Source organism: Phaenicophaeus curvirostris, chromosome Z, assembly GCF_032191515.1.
Source record: "Phaenicophaeus curvirostris isolate KB17595 chromosome Z, BPBGC_Pcur_1.0, whole genome shotgun sequence".
Lineage (NCBI taxonomy): Eukaryota > Metazoa > Chordata > Aves > Cuculiformes > Cuculidae > Phaenicophaeus > Phaenicophaeus curvirostris.
In genome coordinates, this window is record NC_091431.1 from 21167683 (window position 1) to 21195043 (window position 27361).

Below are 27361 nucleotides of genomic sequence, written 5' to 3' on the forward strand. Positions count from 1 at the left end.
TGGTTCTAGTCTCTCTTCCACCCATGCAAATTACAGCGCTTGAGGGCTCGAGAAATCCCAGTGATGTTCCAATACCAGTCATGCCCTTGTGCTCAAATTGATTTTGCCTCACTCCCTTGCATTGATTTTCTGAGTCTGCACATAACCCCTAATCCGCTCCCCACCCCCCGCCCCCGATTCCAGTCCTAGACATAACCCTAGAAAGAATCTGACCTGGTGCTGCAGGAAGACTGGGGGTGGGTGGAAGGGAGGGGGGGGTGGTGTCGAGCAAAAGAAGTAGCTCAGCACAATGCTTAATAGAAACGGGACTAAATAAAAATGCAGCACGCTACAGCCGCTTTGTCTTTGTTGCTTGCCTTCATCACCAAGGTACCTTTCTTTGTGAGCCTTGATCGTTAGTTTCCACGGTTTTAAATAATCAGTCACAAAGGAGCAGACAACTAGGTGTTGGAAAGCATAAAAGTTATTTTAAGTAGAATTATTTATTTTATTTTGCAGCCGAAAACGTTTCACCGATGTAGGAAGTGATTTTGGTGCTCGGTAGTACAAGCTCTCTTTTCTCCTAAATGCTTGTGAGAAATAAAAAACCTGGAGATGACTCTCTTTATTTCTGGGAGTAGACTTCAAAATACGTGCCAGAAATGGACAATTCGAGTCTCCTTTCTCCACATCAAATGCGAGCTGGAAGGGGGATTAAAAACCAACCACGTGGTAGATCTGGTTTTATACTTTGCAACCTCCAGCTCCATTTATGTTCTTTACCCTGCTCAGGGAAGATTAGCCTCTAGATGGATGTGTCTGAAGGATCACCTCAGGGGCAGATCTGCCTGCAGAAACCGGTTTTTGCCATGGCTGGAAGAGAGCTATGACCTAGCAGAGCACTCCATCTGAGCGGCTCCCCCAGCATCGCAGGGGCTGGTGAGCGCTTCTGCACAGGAAGCTTTGTGAAGGCAACAGCTTGGAAGGGGAAGCTCTTCAGATCTTTCCCCTTTCTTCTCCTCCTCCCTGGCCTGTGAGTGATTCAGTGTCCCAAACCTTAACTTTTTATTACCACCTTCCTCCTCTTAATCTCCTTCATCTTCAACACCTCCTCCTCTATCACTACCATCTTCTCCTGGATCTCTCTGCCTCCTGGATCTCTCTCGTTTGCTTGTTTCCCCCCTTCTAGTCCACCTCCCTCTTTCTCTTTCTTCTTGCCTTTTCCTCCTCTCTTTTCTTCTCTTTTCTTTCTCTTTTTCCTCCTCTTCCCCTACACGTTGTTGTTGTTGTTAGAAAGGATTCTTGCACCCCCTGGTGCTCTTGCGTTTTGTGTGGTAGGAGAGGAGATTGTCTTCTTTCTCTCTCTCCCTCTGGTTGCTCATTATTCAGAGAGAGACACAGAGGGTGAGTGAGAGAGAGAGAGAGAGAGACGGATATCTCAGGTCATCTGCAGCTGCAGCAAACCAGTGAAGGAGAGAGAGAGAGAGAGAGGGAGAGAGAGAGGGGGGGAAAAGCAGGGAAAGATGGCGATCCTCCATTGCTGAGACCTGGCAAGGAGCACATGAGACTCACAAAACAACTTCCACAACAATAACAAGAAGAAGAGCTAGGCAGAGAGGAAGAGGAGAGGAGGCAGCAGCAAGAGCAGCAGTGCCGGGACGCTCCTGTAAGTTCTTGCAATTAAAACCCATCTCTGGTTTGGCATTGGAGAAATCATCTCTCTCGTGTGTGTGTACATGCATATATTGTTTGGTCTTTTCTTTCTTTCCACAACCTTCCTCTGAAATCCATTCATTCAATCAACGGAGGAAGGAGGAAGAAAGAAAGGAAGAAGAAAAAAAGAGAAGAGAGGGGAGCGAGAGCGGGGTGTTTTGTTTGAGAGAGAAGTCTCTTGCATGGAGGAGGAGAAGAGGAGGAGGTGCTGGTGGTGGTGGTGGTGGTGGTGGTGGGAGGAGGAGGAGGAAGGCGGTTAATTAATTTTTTGTTGTTGCATTAAGGGGGGGGGGAGATATGGGGAGATAAGTGAGATATCAACCGAGCTTTTGGGGTGGGGGGGTGCCTAGGAGGCTATGTGTGTGTGTGCGAGGTCTGGATGGTGCTGTGCGTGTGGACTTGGATCAGAGACGGGAGAGACACGGAGGAGAGAAAAGCTCCGTGCTGGCACGACACAGGCAATCGGGTGACCTCTTTCTTTTTTTTTTTTTCTTTTCCTTTCTTTTCTTTCTTTCTTCCTTCCCTTATTTCTTCTCTTTCTTTTCTTTAGTTTCTTTCTTTTCTTTTTATTCTCCTCTTTCTGTCTTTCTGTCTCTTTCTCTCTTTCTTTCTCTCTCTCTCCTTCTCTCTCTCTCTCCTTCTCTCTTTCTTCTTCTCTTTTTCTTTCTTTCTTACTCTCTTCCTCTCCTTCTCTTTCTCCTGCCTTTCTTTCACTGCCCTCCTCCTCACCGCTGGTGAGGCTTGGTCCCTCACCCCGGTGGTGGTGCCCCCACGGCAGCTCTCCTGGAGTTGGGATGTGGGGGTCCCCGGCGGCGTCGGGGCTGGGGGGCTGCTGGTGCCCGCAGGAGGTTGGTTGGAGGAGGACAGCGTTCAGCTGGAGAGCAGGAGCCATTACACACGCTTGTGCTCTCCTTTGAGAGAAAGAGAGCAAGAAGGGAAGAAAGGAAGGGGAAGAAGCCCACTTCTTCTTGTTCGGTTCCCCGATGTTCCTACCTTTAAACCAGGCGAGCTTTCTCCCCTGCCCCTTTCTCAACCACCCGAAACAGCTTTATCCCTATTTCTCCCCCTCTTTCCCTTTCTTTATCTCCCTGTCCTCCATTTGCAAGCTGTCTGCTTTGGTTCCAGTCCAGGCTCCACAACACAAAGCTTCTCCTCGCTCTCGCACACATGCACACACAGAGTCTACAGGCTCTTTATGTCTTCTGGAGTAACCTTCTTCTCCCCCCGCCTCCCCCCACCTTTAGTATTTTGGTTTCTATTCTCCACACAGATAGATCCTCCTGGAGCTTCATGTAGTTGTGATCTGCTAGGATTTCTCTCCCCCTCACCTCCCTCTTTTGGGGGAGAAAATGGAAAAGTTTCATTCGTTTCTCTGGTGTTTGGAAGGAAAAAGACCTTCAAGTTTGAGTGCTTTCTGCTGCTGCTTTTGTGTGTTTGTCTGTGGGGGTCTATTTGTCTCATGAAGCTGCTTGCATGTCTAAGAGGAAGTGACTAGTTTGGCAGAGAGCTGTGATCTGAGTCAGGTAAGCCATGTCATGTTCTCTAGCTCCACCAGAAAATGGAGGAGAGAGAGAGTAGACAAAGCTGAGATGGGAAGTGCTCCTAACATCGTGGATGCCTCTCCATGTTTTGAAGCTTTGCTGGCAGTAGCTAGCTTAATCATGATTTTTTTTCCCTAAGGTTTCTTCAGTTTTTTTTTCAATGTACAACATTGTGATGGGTCTTCTCTCTGACTTCATGCTATCAGGAAATGTGGATTGGAGGAAATTACTCAGATTCTCTTTCACACACAGAAACACATCCTCAGCCTTTTTTGCTCTTATGCTTTCATGCAGAGGTCACCTTCCTAGGTATTTTTCTTTGGTTACAGACCACAGAATTTGAAGGTTGATCAGTTGGCCAAAGAAACAGTGTATATGTGCATATATTTATAGATTTTTAAAATCATTTGGATGTAAGTGAATGCAGCTTGAGGCTGCTCAGGTTCTTCCAGAGAACGTCATGAAATGTCTTTTTTTTCTAGGTGATGATGGTGTTGCCTGATTTTTGGGATTTTTAACGTCTGATTTTCAAGAGCATTCCTTCTTTTGGATGTTTTAAAATAAGATGGAATATTTTTTTCTCTCCACTCATTAAGTTGCATTAAAATGATACCGGCAAGCTTTTAGTAGGTTCCTCAGAGCATAATAACATGCACAATTTGAAAAAAAAACCAAAGCAGTTTCCACAACTGTCTTTTTGGTGTCTCAGAATATTTTTCTCTGAAAACTTACGGCAACATTTTTGTTATGATTTTAATGTAATTATGGAAACCTAAGATCTTTAAAGTGAGGTAGCAGTTGAGCAGGATTTTGTTTGGGCTTTTTTTAACCCACCTTTTAATCTGAAATGATTTTGAGTAGACTCAAACCAGGCTTTGCTCTCTTTTTCCACACAGTTCCTCAAAAAATTCAAACTACATACTGAAGTCCATGAGAGGGATACCAGGCTGCAGTGCTACTGAGCTTGAAGGCACAGCTCCTTAGTATCAATAATGTTCACACATAGATTGCTTTGTAGACTCTAAGAAGGAACTTGTTACACATGGGCGGACAGGATAGTGAACCTGAATCAGAACAACTCCCAAATGTACTAAAAGAACAGAAAGACTGGAGGATCACAATGACTACTAATGATCTTGAGGTCCAGTTGCTGCAAGGTTAAAATCACTGCCCTGGTTTTATTTCTGCTATATAAGAAATGGTTTAGTATATAATCTAATGTACTTGGGAGGCATTATCAGCCATGCATTTCTTAAATTCTGGTTGCTGATATTAACCAAGCTACTGAGATACCTTGGTCGTCTCCATCTTGCAGAAGTTGGCCATGGAACGTACCATTTCAGGTATGTTTACTCTTAGGTTTTTACCAAGTAATGAGGGAGATTTACCTCTGTTTTTTTTTGTTTTTTTTTTCCTTCCCTCTGAGGTGGTGTTCTTTGATGCACTTTGCAGCATCTTCACAGGTCTAAATCAGCAGCCATCGAAGAAACTTGAAAAAGTCCCCACTGATCTTTGCTCGTTTGGGTCAGATCCTAAATGTCCATCCCCTGTATTAGATGACTGTATGCAGTCTTCTTAGATATCTCCTTGTATTTCGTAGCTCAGTACTATGAATTGCCTCTTCCTTCCTAAGAGGTCAACTCAAGGCTCACACTACAATGTGTCCTACAGATACCTTGCTCTAAAATGTGCCCTGTGCAACCCAAGAGTAAGTTTGAGATTTAAGGTGAGGATCTTTATGGTAGGGCCTCTTATCCACCTCCTGTTGTGACAAGACACTCTATAAAATCAAACATCATAGCAATAAGTTTGACTTACAATGACAGTAGTGCTATTCTATCATTTGGTGGGTTTTTTCACTATGAGACTGAAATCCCTTTAAAGAATTATATTCTTGTTAATGATGCTTCTTGCTGTAGTTCTGCTCAGACTGAAGTTCACCATGCTGCTAAAATACTAGTTGAGGGATTTATTTTATTTTGAAAAACAAAATAATAAAAAAAAACCCCAAACCAGTGAGTTTAAAGGACTTCTAAGAAAGATAATCTTAATTATACATGGTGTTGATTAGAATCTTGTAATCAGGCATAAATTTCTTGATTTTGTCAATGACTTTCAATAACTTTTGGGTTGTGGGCAACCAAAACTTTTTTTCTTTTAAAAGGTGTTTAAACAATTATTTGATTTCTTTATGCATTTTACTGGGTTCATAATGGATTACATTGTTGAGAAATTTAAAACTTCCTGGAATTATGCAATTTCCTTCCATAATTTTTAAAAATTATTTTGTTACAAGGGGAAAACTAAAAGTATTTCGTATATACAAGTATATAATCGCATACTGGAAAAGGAACGTAGAACAAATGCAGGTAGAAATGGGGAAAAAAGGATGATCAGTTCAGTTCGGTGAAGTTTATAACAAATTTTTTAGTGTTGTTGACTTTCACTTAAAGGAGGGATTGCCTTTTATGGAGACATGAGTGATTGAAAAGAGTAGATAAGTATTGGGACAAGAACTGTGTTCAACATAGGTGTTTAGACATCTGGCAGATGTTACTTTGGGCCCCTTGGAATGGACAAGTTTAATTTTAGACTTAAAAAAGAAACAGGAAGAACTGAAGCCTTATAATAACAACTTACAGTTTGAAGAAGGTTACTTCAGAAAAGCCCAAAGATATCTCTTGAAATTTGGAACTCCCCAAAACAAAGAGTAAATGAGTTTTTCCTATTGAGCATTCTTGTTATTTCAATCAACATGTGTAGAGTTACCACTGAGGTTGCTCCAGTTTGCTGTAATGCTTTTCTACGTGATTTGTGGATAATTTCTTAAATTGAGCAGAAGAACTCTACTTTGTATTAAGAAATTGTGGGGGAAAAGGTCTTTATACGTGTGAAAATGGTGAATAGTTGTGTAGTATTCATTAACTAGCTTTACCCTGTTAGGAAGCTACCACTAAAGTATGGTGAAATACTAGAACGTTAAAATCCAGTGAAATAGTGAAAAAAGTGATTTGATGAAGTATAGTGGTAGAGGAAAGAGATCGTGTTTTGACAGATCAGGAAAGGTCTATAAAGCCCAATATGTCTTTGTGTCATTTAATATATTTTGTTTATGCTTTGTTGTTCTTAAAATACATTATAGTAGAAAAATAATATGAATGTTCTCTTCACAGACATTTCTGTATTTTGAAATTAAATAATGTATTTTGTGAACTTGTTCTGGATGAAAATGATATGCCACTAGTGCCAAACTTATACGATTTACTTAGCTTGCACACTTGATAAAGATGTGATCAACTCTCTACTTGCAGGCTTCATTAACAATGTTGAACTTCATCAGTTGAAATGCTTTCTTGCTTTTCAAACAGTTGCTTCCTTCTAGAATACAAACAACCAATCAATCTATCAGAAAGGGTTTGTTCAATGGAAATATTTCAGGTTGCATCAAAATATTATATGGGTCCATAAATGTCTCTGAAGTGTTAATTGAGGAGGGGATGAGAAACGCCACCTTACTTTTCAGAGAGTAAGAATAATTTTGAAGGAAAAAAAGAGTATGATGAGAAAGAAGTCTACTTAAACATCTCCTAACCTCTCAGAGAGAACAGCTCAAATTGTTTAATCAAGAGGTGCTGGAGAAGGTGGCGTGATACAAGTCTTCAGCTGCTGGCAGAGACACAGTTAACATTGTAAACAGTTGAACTTCAGCATGGCAATTCTCCAAATGAGTTGACTGTTGAAAATAAAATGTTCCAGAAGAACTGGGAGAACAGGAAAGAAGTTAAAATAGCATGGTTTGTATGCCAGTGCTGAAAGAAGAAAAGGGGGGAGGAAGGGAGATAGCTCAACTTATGATAATTATCTTGTTGGTTGTAGTGAAAAGGCTTTAGTAGAAGTTTCCAAATGAGGGGACTAGATTCAGTAGAATGCAGGCTTCATTTGTTTCGAGTTTTGGAATTGTTCTTTTGCTTTCAGCTTGTGTTTGGGAAGTTGAACACATAAGAAAATAAAAAGTCACATGATATTGTTTTGGGTTTTATTCCATTTTGTTCTTTTAACTTTAAAAACAATACCAAAGATCTAAAGTCTGCCCCTCATCTCTCAAGTTTTATGAAGTTATGCCAGATGTTGCAGTACAAACACAACTCTGAAGAGGTTTGAAACAGGGGATTTGAGGTTGAGAAAAGGGAGTCTTTATTTCTGGTATCTTATGTTTGAAACACACAATATTATGTACTTCTTAATTTTTTTTTGTATTCTCTTCAGCTCTTCAGGAGTTGAAGATCTTGGTACAGTTGCTTTGTTCAGCTTGAGGTAGTATGAGTTACTGCAGTAACTCAGAATGTCCTTGCCTCATCACTGCTTGAAGGAACTTTAAGCTGTGTTTGAAAAAAAGAGCCTTCCCTCACCATTGGTTGTAATTGCTTTGTAGTAAATTTTGAGTCACATTGATTATCAGAACATCAGTCCCAGACTGGCAAGAGCTATAACTTCTATTTCCTGTTGATCTAAAACCCTCTTCATTTTTGGCTAGTCTTTGCAATGTATTTCCATAGCTGCTGCCTAGGAGGAATATAGTAGGTTTTTGGCTTTTTTTGGTAGAAGATGGTAATATCCTTTGAGAAAAGCAATTAGTTTGCATTTAGTTGTTAATTTAAAGAAGATGGAAAACAGACATCTCAGGATATGCAGTTGTTCTTGAGTGGAGTCAAACACAGTTTCTTTAAGAATACAAGTTTAATAATGCCAGCATAAAGAGCTGTAGGCGCAGCTTCAATGTCACCAGTGATTAGGACAGACTTACTGAGAGCTTATCAGGGTAGCAATCATTGTAAAGCTAATGTTGTTGAGGACAAATAATTCTGAGAAAACGCTTGATTCACTGGGCTACTCCTGTTAGTTTTGAAATAGTTAAATTAAGAACTTAGCTGTTGAAGTGTGTAAGTCATGGTAGAAGATAAAACAATCTGATGGGGATTATGCAGAAAATTGGAGGTTTTGGGAGAAGCTAGGTGCTTGCATGGTGTGCCTGTGTTTTTCCTTCTTTTCAATGACAGGAATATGCAATTAGTAAGGGGCCAGTCATCTACATAATGGGTGCTCAGTGGTAGTGGATGGTGCATTTGCAGCACTTCTTACAGGTACAAGCTCTTTGCTGACCTAAAGATTAAGAAATAGGATGTTCAGTAATGGCATTACTGTTGCTATTAAAAATTGCAAGAAAGGGGCTTGAGAACCCCAGCTGCTGCCTTGGTGGAGGAAGTTAGGCCTTCAAAGGATACAAGGATTAGAGTGTCAGGAAAAAGTAAATGGTAGCATCAGCACAAGTAGAAAATAGGCAGAGCTGTTCAGCAAACAGAAAAGTAGGCTAAGGCAGGCCATAATTATGTGTAGTGGAAACTTGCTGCTAATAGAGCAATTGCGTGGTGTAGAGAGGCAGGAAAATGATTTTTCAAGACAAAACAATGCAGACATTGCAGAGAGTTATATAGGAAGACTGAGAGTTCAGTGTGCTCCTGATAATGTGAAAGAGAAGACTTTCTTTTGAAAGATGCTAAAAATGGAATCTTCTGATGTACATGTGGTCACTGTTTCTGTGGCCTTGTAGGACAATAGGGGCTTCTTTGCACTGCCCGAATGAGCAAACTCTTCCTTCCCGCTTGAAGCTCTTGAGGTTCAAATAGTGCTGCTTCAGGGTGGTATCAGTGATTGTGGAAAGAAGGCATCACAGGATATTCCTTTTGGGAAGAAGATGGGTCATACTAGATTGGACTGTTGTCATGCAAATGGATCCAAAATACAATAGCGACTTACCACAGGACCCAGGCAAACAACATTCCTCTCACACATTGTCCCTACACCTCTCACTGCCGTCAAAGAAAATAGCACAATGGGGGGATGATGGCACAGAACCTGTGCTCCAGCAGCCCATGTTCTGAGTTTTTTCCTTATTTATCAAGTAAACAAGGTAGCTAAGGGAAGACTACATGTGCTGGAAGATTTCAGTCCAGCATGAGTGTGGTGTGCAGGGTGGTGCATTTAGCTTCTCATGACTTCAACTTGCTGAAGACTTTAATTCATTGTCTAGTTGGGAAGGGGATCACTAATAAAGACCTTGCTGTGGTCTAAATGCCAGAATTCAACTGTCTGATGCTGAAATGTCTTTTTTCGTCCTTTCTGCCTCCCTCTTGTTGATCTTAAATTGACGGCTCAAATAGTTCTTAAGTCAGAAGTTCTAAATAGGTTTGTTGGTGGCAGTTGTTTAACACCTTCTTCCTCTTGTCCTTTTTCTGTTTTTGTCAGCTAAACCTGTGAGAGAGCTTGGAGGAGCGCTGGTCTTGAGTTGGATGCAGTGAATCAGGCATGAGTGTTCCATCTGTAGCTGAGCAAACTGCTTCTGGGGATAACTTACAGAGGCCCCATATTTGTTTATTTTAACTTGGACTTGGATTCTTCAGTACCAGTCAGACTCTACTAGATTTGTGGGCATGTGGCTCTTTATAACAGGGTTTTAGCCTTTAGCCCTTGAAATCTTGCTCTTAATTTTTTAAATTCCTTCATCCATCCATCCATCTACCCAGTAAAATAGACATAATTAGGGATACTGAAAATAAGACCTTAGGGCTGAATTGTGCTGCCATGTTTGTTGAAACAAAGGGTATGTAGATAAGAAAAGAAAAAAAATCTCCTTTTGTAGTGCCTCTAACATGTGAGACTGGAGACCTCTGCTGTTTGTAAACACTTGGAAAATGGGAACTAGGGTTACCTGCCGCTTTGTTTCTATGTCACTGCTGTCATTCTGAACAATCATTTGTTCTCAGTTGTGTTGCTGCTTATGGTGAGTGTGGAAGAGACTAACTATATATATGGTATCTACATAGTTTAGTTGGTATGCAGCAAAGTCTGGGAGGCAATGGCCACAGGAGTCATGCTGTTTCCTTGTGTGTTGTCTGACAAGTGGTACTGCCAGAAAAATAAATAAATGTCAATATGAACAAATTTGGAATGATTTTTCTCCTTATTTGATTGGAGGCTCTGATCTTGCATTTAATTTTTTCTCTTCCTTGCCTACATCTGGGTGGCTCTGTCTGCAGGGTATAGGACCTCCAGCACTGGTGAGCTCTGAATCTGGGCTTCTATCGTGCTCAACTCAACAGCCTGACAAGTGTAAAAATGCTAACAAATGGCTAATAAAAAACTGAGAGCAGCTAGACAGCTCTCAGCCTGGTTAATTAAGTTTCTTGACTGCTGGATTGCCCCTGCCTTCTCATATGGCTGTGCCTTGCAGCCGTGTGGAGATACGGTTTGGGTTCCTGGCTGGCAGTGCATCCCAAAAGTTGAGTTCATGTAACTTGAAGTCACTGTGGATTGGTTCCTTTTGGTCTAGATGACCTTTTATCTTTGTTGGGGGAGGGCAGTGGGGAGAAAGCATATCAGCTTTCAGCTATGTCAGGTCAGACGGAGGTCAAGTTCTCTTGTCTGTGATCAAGCATATGGTGTAAAACAGCCCAGTGTGCAATAGGACCAAGACCTGGGGAGATGAGAAATTTATGAGGCCTTCCGGAGTTAAGTATGACTGAAGGCCATGTTGTGAATTGGCATATATTACGTCTCTCAGCTCAGGGTTTGCAGGATTCATGTATTTAACCTTTTGGTGGTGCTGGCTCCTGCCCATTTGAGAAGAAGCTGTTTTTCTCCAGAGCATTCAGATTTCTCCTGCCAGTTTATCCATGCATGTTTAAGACCTGAAATCCCAGGATCCAACTGCATAACTGTATTACTCACTAGTGAGTCAATATACTTGGGTCTCCCAGTTGCATGAATAAATGAGATTACAGAGGTGGTAACATACCACAATGAATTTTGCATTCCATGCCTTCTCCAAATGTGTTGCTCTCCATCCCACTGTGGAGCAGGGGAGGAATACAAGATCTTCAATATGTTGTCCCAAGGAACCACATAAAAACTGCTGAGGTTGCACTTGAAAATGTCTTTCAGACCAAAAGCTTTGAGTGAGAAGTTTCTTGGCAGGATGACAGACAGGTTGACCAAAGGTTTCATGTGGTGTGCTCTTGCAAAATGAACATGAAGTGCTTGTTGCCCTCCATGGTTCTTCAGTACTTCCATAGGTTCACCCATATTACTTCAGTGGTGTAGAGGAATATAATTTGCTTGCTGGTATTCTGGTCTTATCTCTGAAGATATTTATTTTAAGAATTCATGTCTACATAGGTTTGTTAATACTGTACTGTAATATCAGATGGGCTGCTGAGACCTCAAGGGAGTGAGCAATCTATTTTTAGTGTATTTGAAGGGTGGATGATGTTTCAGGTTGTGGAATGACTTTCTGGGGGGCCTGTCACCATATACTGAAGTTTTGTATGTCATGGCAGTAGAGGACAGTCATATGATGATGAGGTAGTAACTTAAATGGGACATAAAAAAAATCCTGCTCTTTGAGGAAATTTTAAAGATAGATGGAGCTAAAATGCCACAGTCTGTTCCCTTGCTTGTTTCCTTGATGTTCTGAAGACATCTAATCCTCTTTACAGGTGAAATAAGTAGCCTGCTTCTGAGCTGAAGGCAATGCCTGCTGATCTGTTGACATCCAGATTGGAAGGTTATTCATTCTGAGTAAGAATTGTAGTAATGGGTGACCAAAAGACTGTTCTAGTTTCCCAAGTGATTTGAAGAAGAAGGTTTGTGATCATCTGCACCAGTCACGTGGGAAGTTAGATAGTAGCAGTGCTGTCCTATTGAAACGTATTTGACACCACAGTCTGCAGAGATTGGGAGCTTTAGGTTGAGAAGACTGCCTCAGACAAATGTGTGCATGCAGCAATATGAACAGTGATTCCAGCCTTGCTTTGGAATCACTGCAGAGTAGTGGTGGCCATGAAGAACAGATTGTAATGATTTATTATGGTTAGATTTTATGTGGATTGGCTTCCTATTTTCTTTGGAAGGCAGTAAAACTGCAACTTTTACCGGAGTCGTCTTACATTCCTGGGATTTTGTTTTTTTTGTGCAGGCATGTATGCTTTATTTATTTGTTTAACAAATGCTTGATGCCACTACTAAGAACATTTAATGAAGTCTTTTTAATAGATCAGACCTCAGCTACCATTGCATTTTCTTGTTACTGTAGTAAATTTGGCAGATAATAGAAGACGGGAGCTAAAGCCCTTATACTGTAAAAGCTTATTCAAGAAAACAGTTGTTGGGATGTGATTTTGAATTTCATTGTAGCTACTCCTGAGAGTAAACATTTGAAGATCAAATCCTTAGCTGCATGGACTAATTCTTGTGAATTTTTCAGGAGGTGTTCGGAGATTGCATCTTGACTAGAAGATGCCCTTAGCTTTCAAGAACTACCATCCACACACATTAGATTTTTATTTTTACTTGCATGTGAGGGCATGGTTGTAGCTGGTTTGCAAGAGGCAGTGGGATCATATACATCAGATAATTCTTACACTTGGATTCATATGCTCCTTTTCTTTCACTCTCACTCTTTGTATTTTGACTGGGGAGTATGTATGTATGTTATAAGCACTCAGTTTGGCTTGAATTAATGCTGGCATGTCCCTGAAATATGATTTAATATGAGTCTGTGGATGTTCTAGTGAGAGCATTCATGTTGCTGTACCACCTGTAGATGACCTTCATGCGTTCTGAAGGGCTCTACTTAACTCCGGGTTTTTTGGAAGCCAAGGTTTGTCACACTTTTTTTTTTTTATTAAGGGATAACTTTGAATAGATATTAATATGGTAATTGCCTGTTCAAGACTGAGGTGCATTAGATGAGGGAAAATGCAGAAGTGTGTATCTTTGCATATGTGTACATAATACAAATTGCTATCCATGTGGTTCATACTGCTATGGTAGTTCATCTGGCAGATCATTTAAATATTTACTCCAAAAGATCTTGTTCTCTGTTGGTGTGAAGTAGCATTTCCAGTTATTTTTAGGTCATTTTCATCTTAGCAATCCTGTTGGAGATAAACCAGACACAAGTGCTGTAAACTGTCCCTGCATTTTTGTAGAAATTAGTAAAATAAAGTTTGATGATTTGGTCCCAGGAGGACAACAGACCATCTGGTTAACAGAAGGTTAGGCCAAGTAATACATCACTGAGAGTGCCACAAACCAACCCATAATATCTAGTAGTGTGTCCAGTTGCTGCATGTATTAAGCATCGAAATGGTGCTTTCAGATCTGCAGAGCCAGCAGTTCTGTTACCACTGCTGTGACGCAGGAGATAATTCTGTTGGGCAAGCATCAGCATGGGGGTGGATCTACAGTACAGGATGTGTAATGTCAACATGAAGCATGGGAGCTGGCAGTAAGAAGGAAAGCAGCCATTTCATGCCAGTGTAGGAAGCCTAGATAGATTTTCCCTTCTGCATCTTGCCCTTTTATGCTGATTTCATACTTCGTATTAAACAATTACATTCTGCTTTGTCATCTGAAAACTTCAGCCCAGCAGAGTTTAATTTCTTTCTCTTTTTGAACCTGTTTGATTTTTTTTTTAAGGAAGTGAAGGGGGCTCCAAAATCATGTCTGATGGGTTATAAAAGAGGCTTGGGGAGGCTGAAAGTCTAAGCAGGTCTGGAGAAAGAGTTCAGTCATGTGAAAGTCCTAAGCTTCAGACGGAGTTTCATTGTAGATCCTTCTGGCTTTAGAATAAAGACAGTTTGGGTTTTTTAGTGTGTTTTCTTTTTTCCGCAAAAAACATTTGGAGGTATCTTCCTGTAGCTGCAGCCTGGAAAGCTGTAGAATAAATACCAGAGTTTTCTTCCTGGCGGGGATGGCAGAGCGGAACTTCATAATCTGAGCTCTCATGGTTTCTATTGCCTGTTCAGCAGGATTTTCAAAGAACTGTACTACAGCTTCCCTTCAATGAATCCTTGTCTTAGATGGTGTTCTATGGTAGCACTGCAGCGGTATGACTTTCTTCATATGTTCCCAAGAACTGGGGTGGGAGTTTGGGAGTAGTCAACCCACAGGTATGTTTTCCCAGTTGCAGTTTGGAGATGGGAGGTGGGGATGCATATGAAATGTGGCTTGTGTGTGAAGACTGCTTGCTCTGTTCTGCAGTAACTTCATCCTTATGCAGTCCCCCTTGCTCCACTGGCCCCATTCAGGTTTTTTTTTTTGGTTGAAGCTATGGGAGTCTAATGCTTCTCCATAGGGCATTTGCAAAGGAAGAATTATGTGAAACTCAAACACCCATCTCTCAGGGCAGAAATGTTCTGGTTCTGTAGGTAACTCCATGTTGTGGTAACTGTTTCAGCATCAGAAGTATTGACGATGCAGGCAAATTAAGAGACTTTTTGTAAGGTATGGTTGCTTTGTCATGTCTGTCCATGTAATTTCCCCTGCAGGTTTTATTTTCTTGTCACTGGTAATTTTCTGGGTTTTGTAGTAGTATTAAACAGTTTCTAAAACGCACTGGAGAGCATTTATCAGAGGTATTTCTTCATGTGCAAATAAATAATGCTCCTAGATTTTTTTCTGCACCTTTTCTCACAGAACATCTCTATACTGCAAAGAAAATACATTGTCCTTGACTTTTTCATATCAAAAAAGGTGATACTTGCTGAAGATAGTTTATTATAAATAACTACCAAGATGATAATCTCACCACAGCATGTTTGGCAGGCTTCCACTGAGTTAGCCTGTTTCAGCAAGGAGCAGTCGCTTAGGATACAAAGCAATCTGCACGGACATATGATCAGACACATTGACTGTTGTCTCTGTCATCATGGATGCCTCTTCATTTCCTGTGTCTGATAATTAGGAACTGGAAATATCTGGTAGACCAGCAGGATCTAGCACCAAAAAAATAGACTTGAGTTCCCATCTCATAAACACCAGGTTGCAGAGAAGTTCTCATTTATGGAGGCACTAGTAGGACAATGTCTGTTGGACGTGGTTGTGGGGTTTTTTGCTGGGTTTTTTTTTGTTTTATTTTTGATGTCACAAGGATAGATGTGATCTACTGGGAAAACTCTTGATATACATGTGTTCACAGCACGCTTTCCTATCAAAAATGGTGCTGAAACATAAGTCTACCACTGGTAGTGGTGTAGAGAGAATTTTTTTGTGTTGTTTGGGTAAATAATGACTTCAAGAACTCAGGATGTTTGGGTTGGTTATTGGTGGAAAAACTGTCAAAATGAAAGACTGTGATAAAGAGGTAAGAGGCTGTATCCATTTTTCTGAGGGTATTGGAAGAGTAATATTAATACCTGTATATTCTTAGTGTCAAGATTTGACTAGTCATAAAGATTGATGGTGACTTTTTTGAGTTTGAAAAGTTGATAGTACTTTGTGGTACACGGCTGATGAGTTATCATGTTGTTGCAACGGTAGTGTGATGGGGATCACTGGCTGTTGTATGCAAAATTCGTTTCAAGTAGAGTGCTGACAAGTGTTCATATTTTTATTTCTTTAGAAACAATTTGATCAGGCCGTCGCTACTGCTTTGTGAACAGTATAATATGAGTCAGAGCTTTTTCTAACCTCCAAGTAACTTATGGATTCTGTTTCTTGGCTCTTGATGATTTTCAGAGTCCTAAAGACTTATTTTTCAAGCCTGATATATCTGTGGTATGGAACGTGATATTTAGTGGAAGCAATTGATAAGGTTGAGATGGAACAAATTAAGGTATCAACGTGATGACGTATTTTTTCCCCCTGATTTGACAGATCATGTTAAATCTGGGATGTATCCCATCAAGATCATGGGGAAAACAAGACCTGAAGAATTTATCAGACACTGACTTTCAAGCCTTAATGCCACTCCTCCTTTTCAAACCTTGCAAGCCTTGGGAGTTGACTGTTCACCTTAGAAAGGAATTTGCCATCTGAAAGGAGAGAATGGAAGGAGCTAGAGAGATGGTAACTCTTCATCTAGTGGTGATATCTTTCCCACCAAGATCTTCAAAGGCAAATTTCTGTGTTCTTGGCTGAAATTGTGGGAGTGGATTAATGATGGGATGGGTTCTGCTTGCTGATATGATGAAGAAATCATTCGAACTGGTTCTTGATGTTCAATGACCCATGCATGATTGTGGAACGTTCTTCACCTGTTAACATCTGATCTAGATGCCTTTACACTTTAGGATGGCTGTTCAGAGTCTGTCATGTCCAGAAGCCACCTAGCTTGGGTGGCCTTGTGGCTTTAAAGAAAATCCTGTGGAACTGTTGGTTTCAACCTTACTGAAGGACACTTTCTGGAGAGCTAGCTCATTAAGCAAGCTTTGAAGGGTGTGCTTTGCAGAGCAGCTTCCTGTTATTTGGTTAATGGTTGACCTAGTTCTATTGCCATATGCCTCCTGGAATGCATTCTAATATAAAATATGTACTAGACTAAAACTAGGATAATAGAAGAAAAGTCAAAGCCTTTATGAAACAGAAATCATATAATACTGTTGCATCTTGGAGGGTGTTGTCATTGTTAAAAACGGCAAAATCTTCATGGTGCCTTATTGGTTCCGATCTCAAACTCAGAAGTGTTAATTAGACCCATTTATGTATTTTTTTTTCAGACTAGCCTTGTACAAAAGGCTTGTATCAGTAATTCCCTGTGCTCCATATGTGAAGCTGAAGTTAGGGAGTGAAGTACTCAGAATGATATTATAGCTGTGAGGAAAGATAAGAATAAATTTGGCTAAAGGCAGGAGGATTTTTGCCTCTGTGGTAGGTATTTTTTTTCATTGCAAACCATGAATGAGCAAGTTTTTTTCCTCTTTAAATGCTAGCTAGAAGCTAGAAATGGGGATTCAAGCTTTCCTTTGGTATCAAAGATGACATAGCATATATACTTAAACTTAGGCAAAAATGTAAGAAATTTGGAGGTACTAGAGAAAATTTAGCCTCCAACTTGAATGATTGCTTTCTGAATGTCTGAAGTCCTGAAGAAACTATAGGCTGTGTTTCCTGGTTAGCAGCATTTTCTGCCCTAGGGAAAGGAAAAATGTGTGATGACAACTGTTTTCATTAGTAGTGTGCATTATGATAGAACAAGGGGAATGGAAAAGTAAAGCCAGGCTTTGTAACCTTTTGAGAGCTCGTGATGCTATTGGTAGATGTGGTGGTTTATTACTCCTCTGTCAGTGTGGGAAAATGAGCTGCTTATCAGACATACTGCTTTGAATATTCATATAACCTGGAAGTGGCTAACCTGTGTCTCTTCAGTTGTAGATGGCTTGCAAGCAGCCCAGGTGGTAATTTTGGGCAAAGGTATGTCAGCAGTAGGGGTGGCTATGGCCAGCCCAGTTTGTCTGAGTGGGAAGGAATAAGCCGTCAGGACTTGTGAAGGCAGCTGTTGCTGATAAGTATGGGGAGTGCCTAACCTGCAGAGAAGTGGCAGAATGTCTTGGGAGTCATAATCATCTTGTACCCCCCTGTAATTCTTTCAACTTTAGGCCCTTTGTGTGCTTCTCATAATTCTAGGCTCATTTGGTGAGACTATGAATATTTTGGCTTATTTGGTTAGGCTATGTGAAGTGACAGCATTACACATTTTCCCCTTCATCCTTAGTGCATAACATGAATGGTATTTTTGTAGAAGTCCTGAATCTGAAGGAGAACAAATAGCAATATTTTTAGTGGTACACAGTATGTTGCATGAGCTGTAATCATGGTGGTCATGAAGAAAACCTCTGCTTGGGGGACTAACACAAGCACAGGTATTTGTGCAACCTAGTCAGAAAAAAAGATAAGTCAAAAATAAATATAATGCTTCTGCTGCAAGATCAGATCTGATGCTTCAGCAGGCTGGGCAAATAAATGGAGGAAGTGGCCCACCTACTCTTATTCATTGTCTCAAATATGAAGGCTCATAGAGAAGAGAATGACATTGAACAGAGCTTCTGAAGGAATATCTGATTTGTTTTCTGTGGGAGGAGAGCAAACAGGAGTACTAGGAGTTCTCTGCCCTGGCAGACTGACAGGCTGTAATAGGAAAATACGGCAATGGACTACTGGTATTGAACAAGTACTTTCTCTTCTGCAGCCTGCCTAGGAAATCTTAGCTGGTATTAGAAAGCTGACGAAATGTCCCGGGGTTGGAATATGGGACCAAGCCTACCTGAAGCCTACCCACTCAGTGGGTGTAGAAATCCAATTAATTTTGACCTGCTAGTAAAGAATGATTTAAGACTTTATCTGTATATAAGGAATTTCGGAGTATTTTCCTTTTTTCTTTTTCTGTTCCTGTCTCCCCTGAATAGCTCTCAGTTGTGTTCCTGATGGGAATTCTACATAGGGAGAGCTGTGCTGATCAAATTACTGGGACAGCCAGAGTTATCTTCTGCTTAGGAGAATCCTTCCCTTTCTCTTGCTCCAGCTGCCAAGCTGTCATAGCCAAATTAACCCAAGTGGGATTTTAGTAAGAAGCTCCCTGTTTAAAGGCATGATATAGCCAAGGATATGTGAAAAGAGAGGGAGAAAGACATGGATATTTGGTACACTGGGCAGAATTTAGAGTTACCTCACATTCCAGAGTTATAATATTTGACTTCCGGTCTCAAGGCTAGAAATTGCTAGCTGTTAGGTTTCTTATGATCAGGATACTTCTATATCAAACCAGATTTCTTTAAAATCAAGCTTTTCCTGGCTCAGAGGCCCATAGCTGTCATTTCTTTACAAAGCATGCTATGTTTGTTTCTTTAAGTTAATGGAGATTAGATTAATTTCTGATAACAGAATGAGTCTTGGTGATCCACATGATCCATTCCGTCCTTTGTTTTCCCACATACTGTCTAGAAGCTTATGTCAATTCAAAAGAGAAGTAATGAGTTCCACAGGATGCTGTCGGGGTCCATCGCTAGTATCTGCTGGGGATGAAGCTGCTGCTTTAGGAGCCCACTTATAAAAACACATCAGAACGTTACCAGACTTACTGAGTGAAAGCCTGTGTTGAAACTTCTAAATGTGTGATGAATGGGCTGCCATGGTTGGCACACTTACTATCCAGAAGCAGTTGTGAAAATTCCCTCTTGTTTATTCTTTGGAGAGGGTTAAAACCTCTCCCGCAGGTTAAGCCATGCTGGATTTGACTCAATAGAACCTTCAGCATGGGGTTCCAGCTGCTTTGACCTGGAGGAAGTATTGCTGGGGAGAGGAAATCACGATAAGAGTTGCTCAGTGGCTGAACTCTTATAGGTTATTGCCTCCTTTATTCAACCATGGTTACATCATATCTAATCTAAATTAGTGTTATTTGGACAGAGTGATCAAAAATGCATCTGGCTTGCATGAAACTTTGAACAAGAGCAATGTGCTTGGTTTCTCAGTCATTCAACAGGTCAAGTTAGGTGATATATCTGAAGTACTGCAGCCAAGCGTTGAATTATTTAATTCACCCACTGTACTTGAAAGACAACAGAAGATTTTTGTTCTGTCATCAAATGTTCACAAAGGAGTTGAGCTGAAGAAGGCAAATAATCAAAACATGTATTTCTACAATATTTAGATCTAAGTCTAAAATCTTTTGTGTAAAAGAGATTGAGAATTGGGTCAGTTCTTCAGGGATCCTCCAGATGGAAAAACCTGCTTTTGCAGCTCAAGGAGAAGGGGACAGTGGGATGAGAAAATACCATGATGAGAGTGCAGAGGAATCATAGACCTTTTGGGCCACTGGCTTTTCTAGTGTATCAGAAAAGACTTCTGGGGCTTTCCGTGACCAAAGTAAATAATGGCCTTGCTTTGATAGATCAAACAAATAACACCAGTGTTGTGCCTTTGAGAGCCCTTGATCCCAAAGAGAAAAGCCAGGGTTTTCCTTTTTATTTTGGACCTATTCCACTGCAAACAAAAGCGTCACACAGGTCAGACCAGAAGGGTATCTGACAGGATTAAAAGAGACTTTTCCTTTTTCCTTCTGTTCTCTACACCAGTAATTTATATTTAAAAATGTATTGTCTATCAGCTCCTCATTCAGCGTATAAACGCATTGGACAGAAAATGTAGAACAGAAAATGCCCTGTGACTCACTCAAGAAATATCTTGGCTTTGTTGTCTGTGTGGACTTCCAGAGTCCTGTCTTCCTTTTAAGTCAGAAAACAGCTATCCTGCAAAGTAGTTGATGTCATTCAAAATGGTTAGAATAGCTAAGCAGACTAGTACGGCATTTAGGTGTATAAACATTGTTGTCTCTCTGCTAATAGGTGCAAATACCACTCTTGGAATACTAGCTCCATTCCTGATGTTGGCATGTTTGTAAAAGCAAGTGTAAAAATGCTGAGGATAGTAATGATTTGAAATCTGGAAAATTATGCTTCACAGTGACAACTTTCAGATAGTCAACTTCTCCCTTTCAGAGGTTTTCAGAAGTGTCATTTAGAGGACTGAAAGCAGTTAATTTGCCAGACTACGTCCAATATTATAGGAATCTTGATTCTATACCAAGCTGTAACAAGATGCAGTGGCTGGAATCTAAGACTAGAAAATGTTTGCTATATAATTAGTTCTTTATTTCTAATTTAATAGTGGAAAAAGATTAAGAGCTTTTGAAATTACTAACAGACTCTATAGATAAGGCGTCTGGCTTAAGTGTAGTTTCTCTTCAGATGTTGTGGTAGGAGACAGACTTTCGACTGTTACCATTGCACTGAATATGGACAACTGTCTAATTGTAGAAGGTGAACTTTGAGCAAGATCACTCCAAGTGCTGTTATCTCATGTGAGGTCAGGGATTGTCTTAAAGAACAGTTGAGATGAGAATGATGTAAGTTGGAGGTGACTGAGTTTTACCAGAACATGCAAGAAGATTCTTTCTCACCTGGAAAAAAAAAAGGAATCAAATTACCAATGTTAAGGCTGTTTGCAAGTTTGTAGTCATCATTTGGGCTTGATTATCTGTAAAAAAGGTTTTCCTCCATATCCCTGTTGTAGGCTTAAAACTATGGACCAAGGATTTGCATTTTGTTCTCAAAGTGGAATCTGTGCACAAGGTTGGTGAAAACTGCCTTCTTCTTAAAAATTAGATGTCTTTTCCTGTTGTCTCGATAGAGGAAAAGAAGAAATGGAACAGGGTTTTTGTACTCCTGATAGAGCTGCTATAGACTTTCACATTGTGGTTTCTAAAGGACAGTAAATCCCCCAAACAGAAGATCTGTTTTCCTCTGGACTTTTCAACCCAGCACTTCTAGTGGAGTCAGAAGACAATGGGAGAAAGAAGAAGTTCAGGAATGAAGACAGAGAAAGAAGTCTGAGCTGTTTCCTCTGTTTCATGGTTTTAGAAGGAGTGACTATTTTAATCTGTAAGTAATGCTGAGATAGTGGCTGTCTTCCATCAGGAAATGCAAGTAAAGTTAAGATAAGAAGGAAACTTCCTCTTGGCAAACTTTTCCCTCTCCCATTTCTTTACCAAATTCTGTGTAAAATCTTTTCTCCCAGGTATGGGTGCAAAGCCTTCTTGTCTTTAACTTGAACGCTTCCTTTCTTCTAGTAATCAAGCCTACAGATAACCCCCCTGTGTGCTCAGCTGAAAAGGAAACCGCTTTTTTTCTGACAGTGAAGCTTTACTGCCAAAATGATCTTGTAATGCAGGTGGCTAGAGGTATATGATACAAGTGAGTTTGTCAGCTTTGGAACACATCTGAAGGGCAGGCTTTTCAGGAAGGGTGAACTGTAGCACCAGTCCTGTGATTAGCAAGTGTGGTTCTGCCTCCTTCTGCTTCTGAGACCTTGAAGATCCATTGCAGGTTCTGCTTTCAGGTAAGGAGGAACTTACTCCTATTTTGACCCTCCACTTCGTAATAAAAGGCTTTAGTAAGTACTGATCCACACAAAGGTCTGGTCCTCAGCTAGGGAAAATTGGCAGAACTCCAGCAAATTTTAGAAATAAAAAGGTGGAGAAATCTCTGAGAGCACAGCAGGTACTGGGATTTACACAATATTCTGTAGCTTGTAAGAATACAGCATCGGGAAGTTGGAATGACACTGATGGCTTAATCTTTCTGTGATCTCTTGGTCTTTTATGAGGCAAAAATCCTCAGAAGAGAACTTTGCTCCTGTTCTTTTAGCGGTATTGGCTTGCATGGCTTTGTTTTTCTTTGAAAATTGATAGCAGAAGACTATCCAACCTTCAGGAGTGGAGCCATTCTATGTGGGGCTGTGGAACAGGAGCCAAAGTTTAAAAATAAAATACCAGGCTGCCTTCCTGAGGATCCAGACATAGCATACACACACACGCAATATCTTGAGTGACCACAGTTATATCAGTTACTGAGTTCAGAGCAACAGACAATGAGACCCAAAATGGGAGTCTTGTTCCTCAAAAAGAAAGAGGAAGAATTGTAAGACTCCTCCAGCCTCAGTTATCAGCTTATGAAGAGCATGAAAGACCCCTCATTACCAGCAGCATCGACTGTAACACTAGATGACTGTAAAGATTCCTGGTGGTGTCTGCTGTAGCCCCTCACCAGCCCTCCCCTTCTGTCCCTCATTTTCTTTGCCCTACTGAGTAATGGTTCTGGGCAGAGCTGTTGTTTTTTAAAATGTCCTCCTTTCTGAAGATATAAAAGTAGTAGCTTGTATTTCACACCAAGTACTGAAGGACCAGCACACCAAACATCTTCAGAAGAAATGAAAGACCAACTTTGTTGACTTCAGAACCAGTTTAAAGATACAGATCACCAGTATCATTCTCTGCTACGCTGTGGAAATAGCAGATGATCAGTTTGCATCTTTCCAGAAGACCTGGAGAAGAACTGGCCTACAGAGGAAGTAGCAGAAAATATGTTTGTGGCAGAAAAGCAGAAATTTAAGGTTTGATACCAGGAGTACAGCTTGGAAGGTGAGGTAAGTTATGTTAGAAGGGAATGATTTTTTGAAAGAAAAGGTGACACTACTCGGACAATGTCAAAGAAAAATGGAAAATAGAATTCTTGATCACTTGCAAAGGATGAAGAAGGTGAAAGATTTAACTCTCTTTTGCCTGCTTCCCCAAGATGCTGATCAACTTCCAGACTTTGCTTGATAATGGTGGGCTAGGTTGGCAAGGGTGGGAAATTAGGAGTTCCTCCAGTGCAGTAGTGTGAAGCAGCAAGGAGTGTGCTTCTCTGGAGTGACATGACATAAACTGTGTGCAGGTAGCAGCTATGTAGCTTGTGGTTTTGACTGCATGGAGTGGGCAGATGCAGTTTTCAGGAAAAATCCTGATCCCTAGATGCACCTCACAGTAAAGGCAAACTAGATTTTTAGCTAGGCTTCCAGCTGCAGCAAGTATGTTTGTATATCTCAGTGACAGCTACTGGGAAAAACAAACCCAAAACCCAAAGAAGAGGTGTTACCACTTTGTATCTCTGCCCAGGCAAAGGAACAGTAACAGCTGCCCATGATACACTTGGCTTTTGGCAGAGCTCAGACTGGTTCTGCTCTGCAGACATAGGACGAAGCGTGCTCAGTATGCTTCCTTCAACAGGAATGCTAGCAGTATCTTGGATTACTACACAGACTGCTGTGTGTCTGTGACCTCCTTTTGCAGCATTTGGGTTCACATTAAATGGGGTGAAGAGTCCTTGGTATGCTGTGTATGGCTCTCAGCACAAGCTAATCACCTTTTTTGGAAAGTCGTGTCTTCTTAGATATCCAGACTCTCAAACTGGTGCATTCATTTTATTCAGGTTTTTCAGAAAAAACATACTAGCTTTACATACTAGTTGAACATACACTGGAGGTGATTCTTTAGCCTAAACATTTTGTAGGATTTCATTCTCTTACAATCTGAATTTTTTTTAAAAAAAATTAGTTAAATATCTGTCCGTGTTGGTGTCCTGACAATGAAGGGTTGGTGCAACTGTCAGCATGTGAAAACTAATTGCTTGGTTTGTTCTAGTAATTTTTTTTAGCCAGGTTGGAGTGGAAGTGTGCAAACACTTTGTGACCTCAGCTAGCATGTGTGAAAGAGAGGTCTGATTAAATCAAACTTGCTCTCCTTTGGTCATGAATATCTCCTGCTTAGAAAAGACATTGAGGAAAACCTAGAGTGTTCCTCTTACAGATACATTTTTATAGAGGTACCATGAAGAAGATTCCTTTTGATCACTTTAGTATGTTTTTATGGGGCTTTGTCCAGTCATTTTCTAGAACTAAAGAATTATTAATATGTTGTCCATTATTTAGAAGAGTTTGGGAAGATCATAGAAGGATTCAGCAGTTTGGGCAGAATCATAGTAAGAAAAAGCCTCTCAGACCATATAAGAATTTCAGGTTTTCTAGCTGTTAGTCCTTCAAAACAAATATCCTTCATCACTCCTAAATAAAACTCCCTTTTCAGATAGCCACCCTTTTTTTCCATATCCTTTCTCCCACTGTGATCTTCAGTAATATGAGGGTTAGACCATGTTCACTAAACTTTCTCTCCCTTGATATTATTATTCTCCTCAGTTCTGTAGACATTTTGCTGAGTTGACCTAAATTCTTCAGCAAAAGGCCTGGATTCTGTGCAGAAAGCTGGAAATGGCAACTCCAGTTAAGAACTAAATACAAAGATAAATAAAGAGCATCAGTTAATATCCTTGTGTGTGGTGTATGATTTACTCCTGTTCCTGAAATTTTAACAACTTCTGTGCTGGAGAACCTTTCATTTGTAGTTGTGGGAAGGCAGCACTGAGATTTCAGGCACAGTGGCACAGAAAGTAGTATGATGTAACGGAGAAGGGCTGGAGTCTGGAGACTAATTTTCTGCTGCTGGCTGTGCCACAGAGCAGCTGTGTGACCTGGAGCCAGGCTACTTCACTTCTGTATGCTTCTCCATTGCCAGGTAAAGGAAGAAGGTTCTCCATGGTGCAGACTCAACTTGGTTTTCACACAGCAAGCACCTACAACAGTGTGTCCTGAAGCTGCATGAGTCAAATAAATAGGTAGCAACTGCATGGAATAAAGTGTCAGTATTACTACCTGATATATTTAATTCTTCCATTTTGTTCTTTACATATTCCCTACAGGACATGAGTCTTCAGATTTTGTTCAATAATTTGAAGCTGTTTGAAAACCAGGGGAATATGTTGGTCTTTTCTCTCTGACAGCAAGTCACTTTTGCTGACTTAAATGACTTCTTTGTGATACACGAATGAAACCTGAAATGTACAACATTGTGTTTTGCCTTGCTTTGGTGTTCCATAAACAGCAGAAGGAAAAATGAAATTTCTGCAGGACTGATTGTATACTCCTGGCATAGACTCTTGTCAATGAAGTCCTAAATTAATGTGAAGCTTTCACTCTGCATACATTCCTGCAAACAAGAACCCACGCTTGAATGAATGCTTCCTGCAAGAAACAAATAAAAAAGTACAAATGCCTTTTATTCAAATGAGTTTTAAAGGGGAAAAAAGTCTAGAATGGGCTACAAAACATATTACGTTCTTGCTTTTTTCTCTTCCATAGTGGTAAAGGATGTTGGCTAATATAAATGAAGTACCTTAAAATATTCTTTGTATGTATTTTGGTGTCATATGGTTCACATATATCTCTCTGGGGATGAATAAACAGGGAGGAGATTCACCTGATTGGAATGTCGTGTTGCTGAATGCTGTGTCTGAAGGGTGATTCACTTAGCTGGACTCTTACTGGAAAGAGATGTGTTGTTAATCTCTACGACTGTCCTCTTCATGTGTAGCTGAAAAGATGCATCCCGTCTCTTTCAACTAGCATAAATCTAAGCACTTACAATTTTAACAACAGTTGAATCCATGGTCTCCATGGTTCAGCTGGTTATTTTTTCCCCCCCTTGCTTGCTTGTTCCTTGTCTTTGTTCCTTTAGTAAAAAAAAAAGAAAAAATAATTTTTCACATGGTCCTGCTTTGAAGTAATCCTGCTTTATTTTAAAACCTCTTGAGCAGAAGGATTCAATGATACTTGATCTACCTAAAGTATTTTGCAGAAACAGTAAATTGGAAAGTTTGTAAATTTCTTCCCTTTAACTCAGACTTCGTTTTCTTTTTCAAGTGGTTCTATAATCTATCAATAAAACCAATTTCAATTATGTACCCCTTTGCTTGGAACAGTAGAACATAGCAGTATGCCTTTCTCATTACCGTAGGTGAATATTCTTTCTCTTTGTCAAAACCACTGTGAGCTAGACTACTATTCCTCTACTTTGAGAACATGACTTCTGAAGTTTTCGGATTAACTGAAAGGCACACTATATTGCATAATTTTGTTGGTATCCATCTGGTTGAAAGTTCTGTTGAGTGTTTTAAACCATCACAGTGTTTTAATCTTATTGATGGTTCTGGGTATCTTTTAAAAATATTTTTGTTGTCTTTGTTAGCCTAAAATATATATTTTCCCTTTCCATCTACTTTGCATGCAGAGTAAATGTCAGGGTTTGTCCCATGGAGCTATTTAGACCAAGCTACTGCAGTTTCAAATAACCTTCCTAAGTACAAAAGCACACAGAGGTCAGTTGCAGAGGACTTCTAGTGAGAAAAGTAATACTAAGTGAATCCTTCAGAACAAAATGGACCTGCCCTGTACACAGGTACACAATGACCTCATTGTATATTCTTCATTATGAAGCTGTTGACAATCATTAAATAATAGATTAAAAATAATAGATTGGAATAATAGGTTGGAAAAGATCTTTAAGGTCATCAAGTCAAATCATATACATCATTCATTCTTTAAGATCATCGGGTCCAACCACAAATCTAACACTGCCGAATTTACCACTAAACCATATCCCTAAACAAAGATGTCAAGGTGTTCAGTCAAGATATCCTCTCCATTCCAGAGAGGAAGTATCCTTAAGCAGTTACTTTCTCTGCAGCTAAAACAAAGTCTAATGTACCAATGGGGACAAAAGAGAACTGCTGCCCAGACTGCTTTCCTAGAGAGAAGCATGGTTAGACTTCTGGTTGTAGCCAAAAGCAGAATAACTGTCCTGAAGAGCCACTGTCACATGAATTTTCAATAACATACCTGATTTTGCAATGAGATAAGAAATTTTTGTAGAAACATAGAATAGTTTGGGTTGGAAGAGACCCTAAAAATCACCTAGTTCCAACCCCCCAGCCACGGAGAGGGACATCTTCCACCAGATTAGATTGCTCAAAGCCTCATGCAACCTGGTGTTGAGCACTCCGTGGATGGAGCATACAAAACTTCTC

General features: G+C 40.3%; 1 protein-coding gene across 6 annotated transcripts in view; it reads left to right on the forward strand.

The window, feature by feature from the left end:
• The first annotated feature begins 1162 nt into the window (after positions 1-1162).
• The window catches only part of ZNF462 (zinc finger protein 462), a 94776-nt gene continuing 68577 nt past the window's right edge, over positions 1163-27361 (forward strand). The window contains exon 1 of one of the 6 annotated variants that reach the window (XM_069880006.1): positions 1163-1645. The gene's annotated coding sequence lies outside the window, so the exon portion shown is untranslated. Of the gene's footprint in view, positions 1646-4496; positions 4577-27361 lie in introns of those variants that run through there. The other 5 variants (XM_069880003.1, XM_069880005.1, XM_069880007.1 and 2 more) reach the window with 5 other exon arrangements.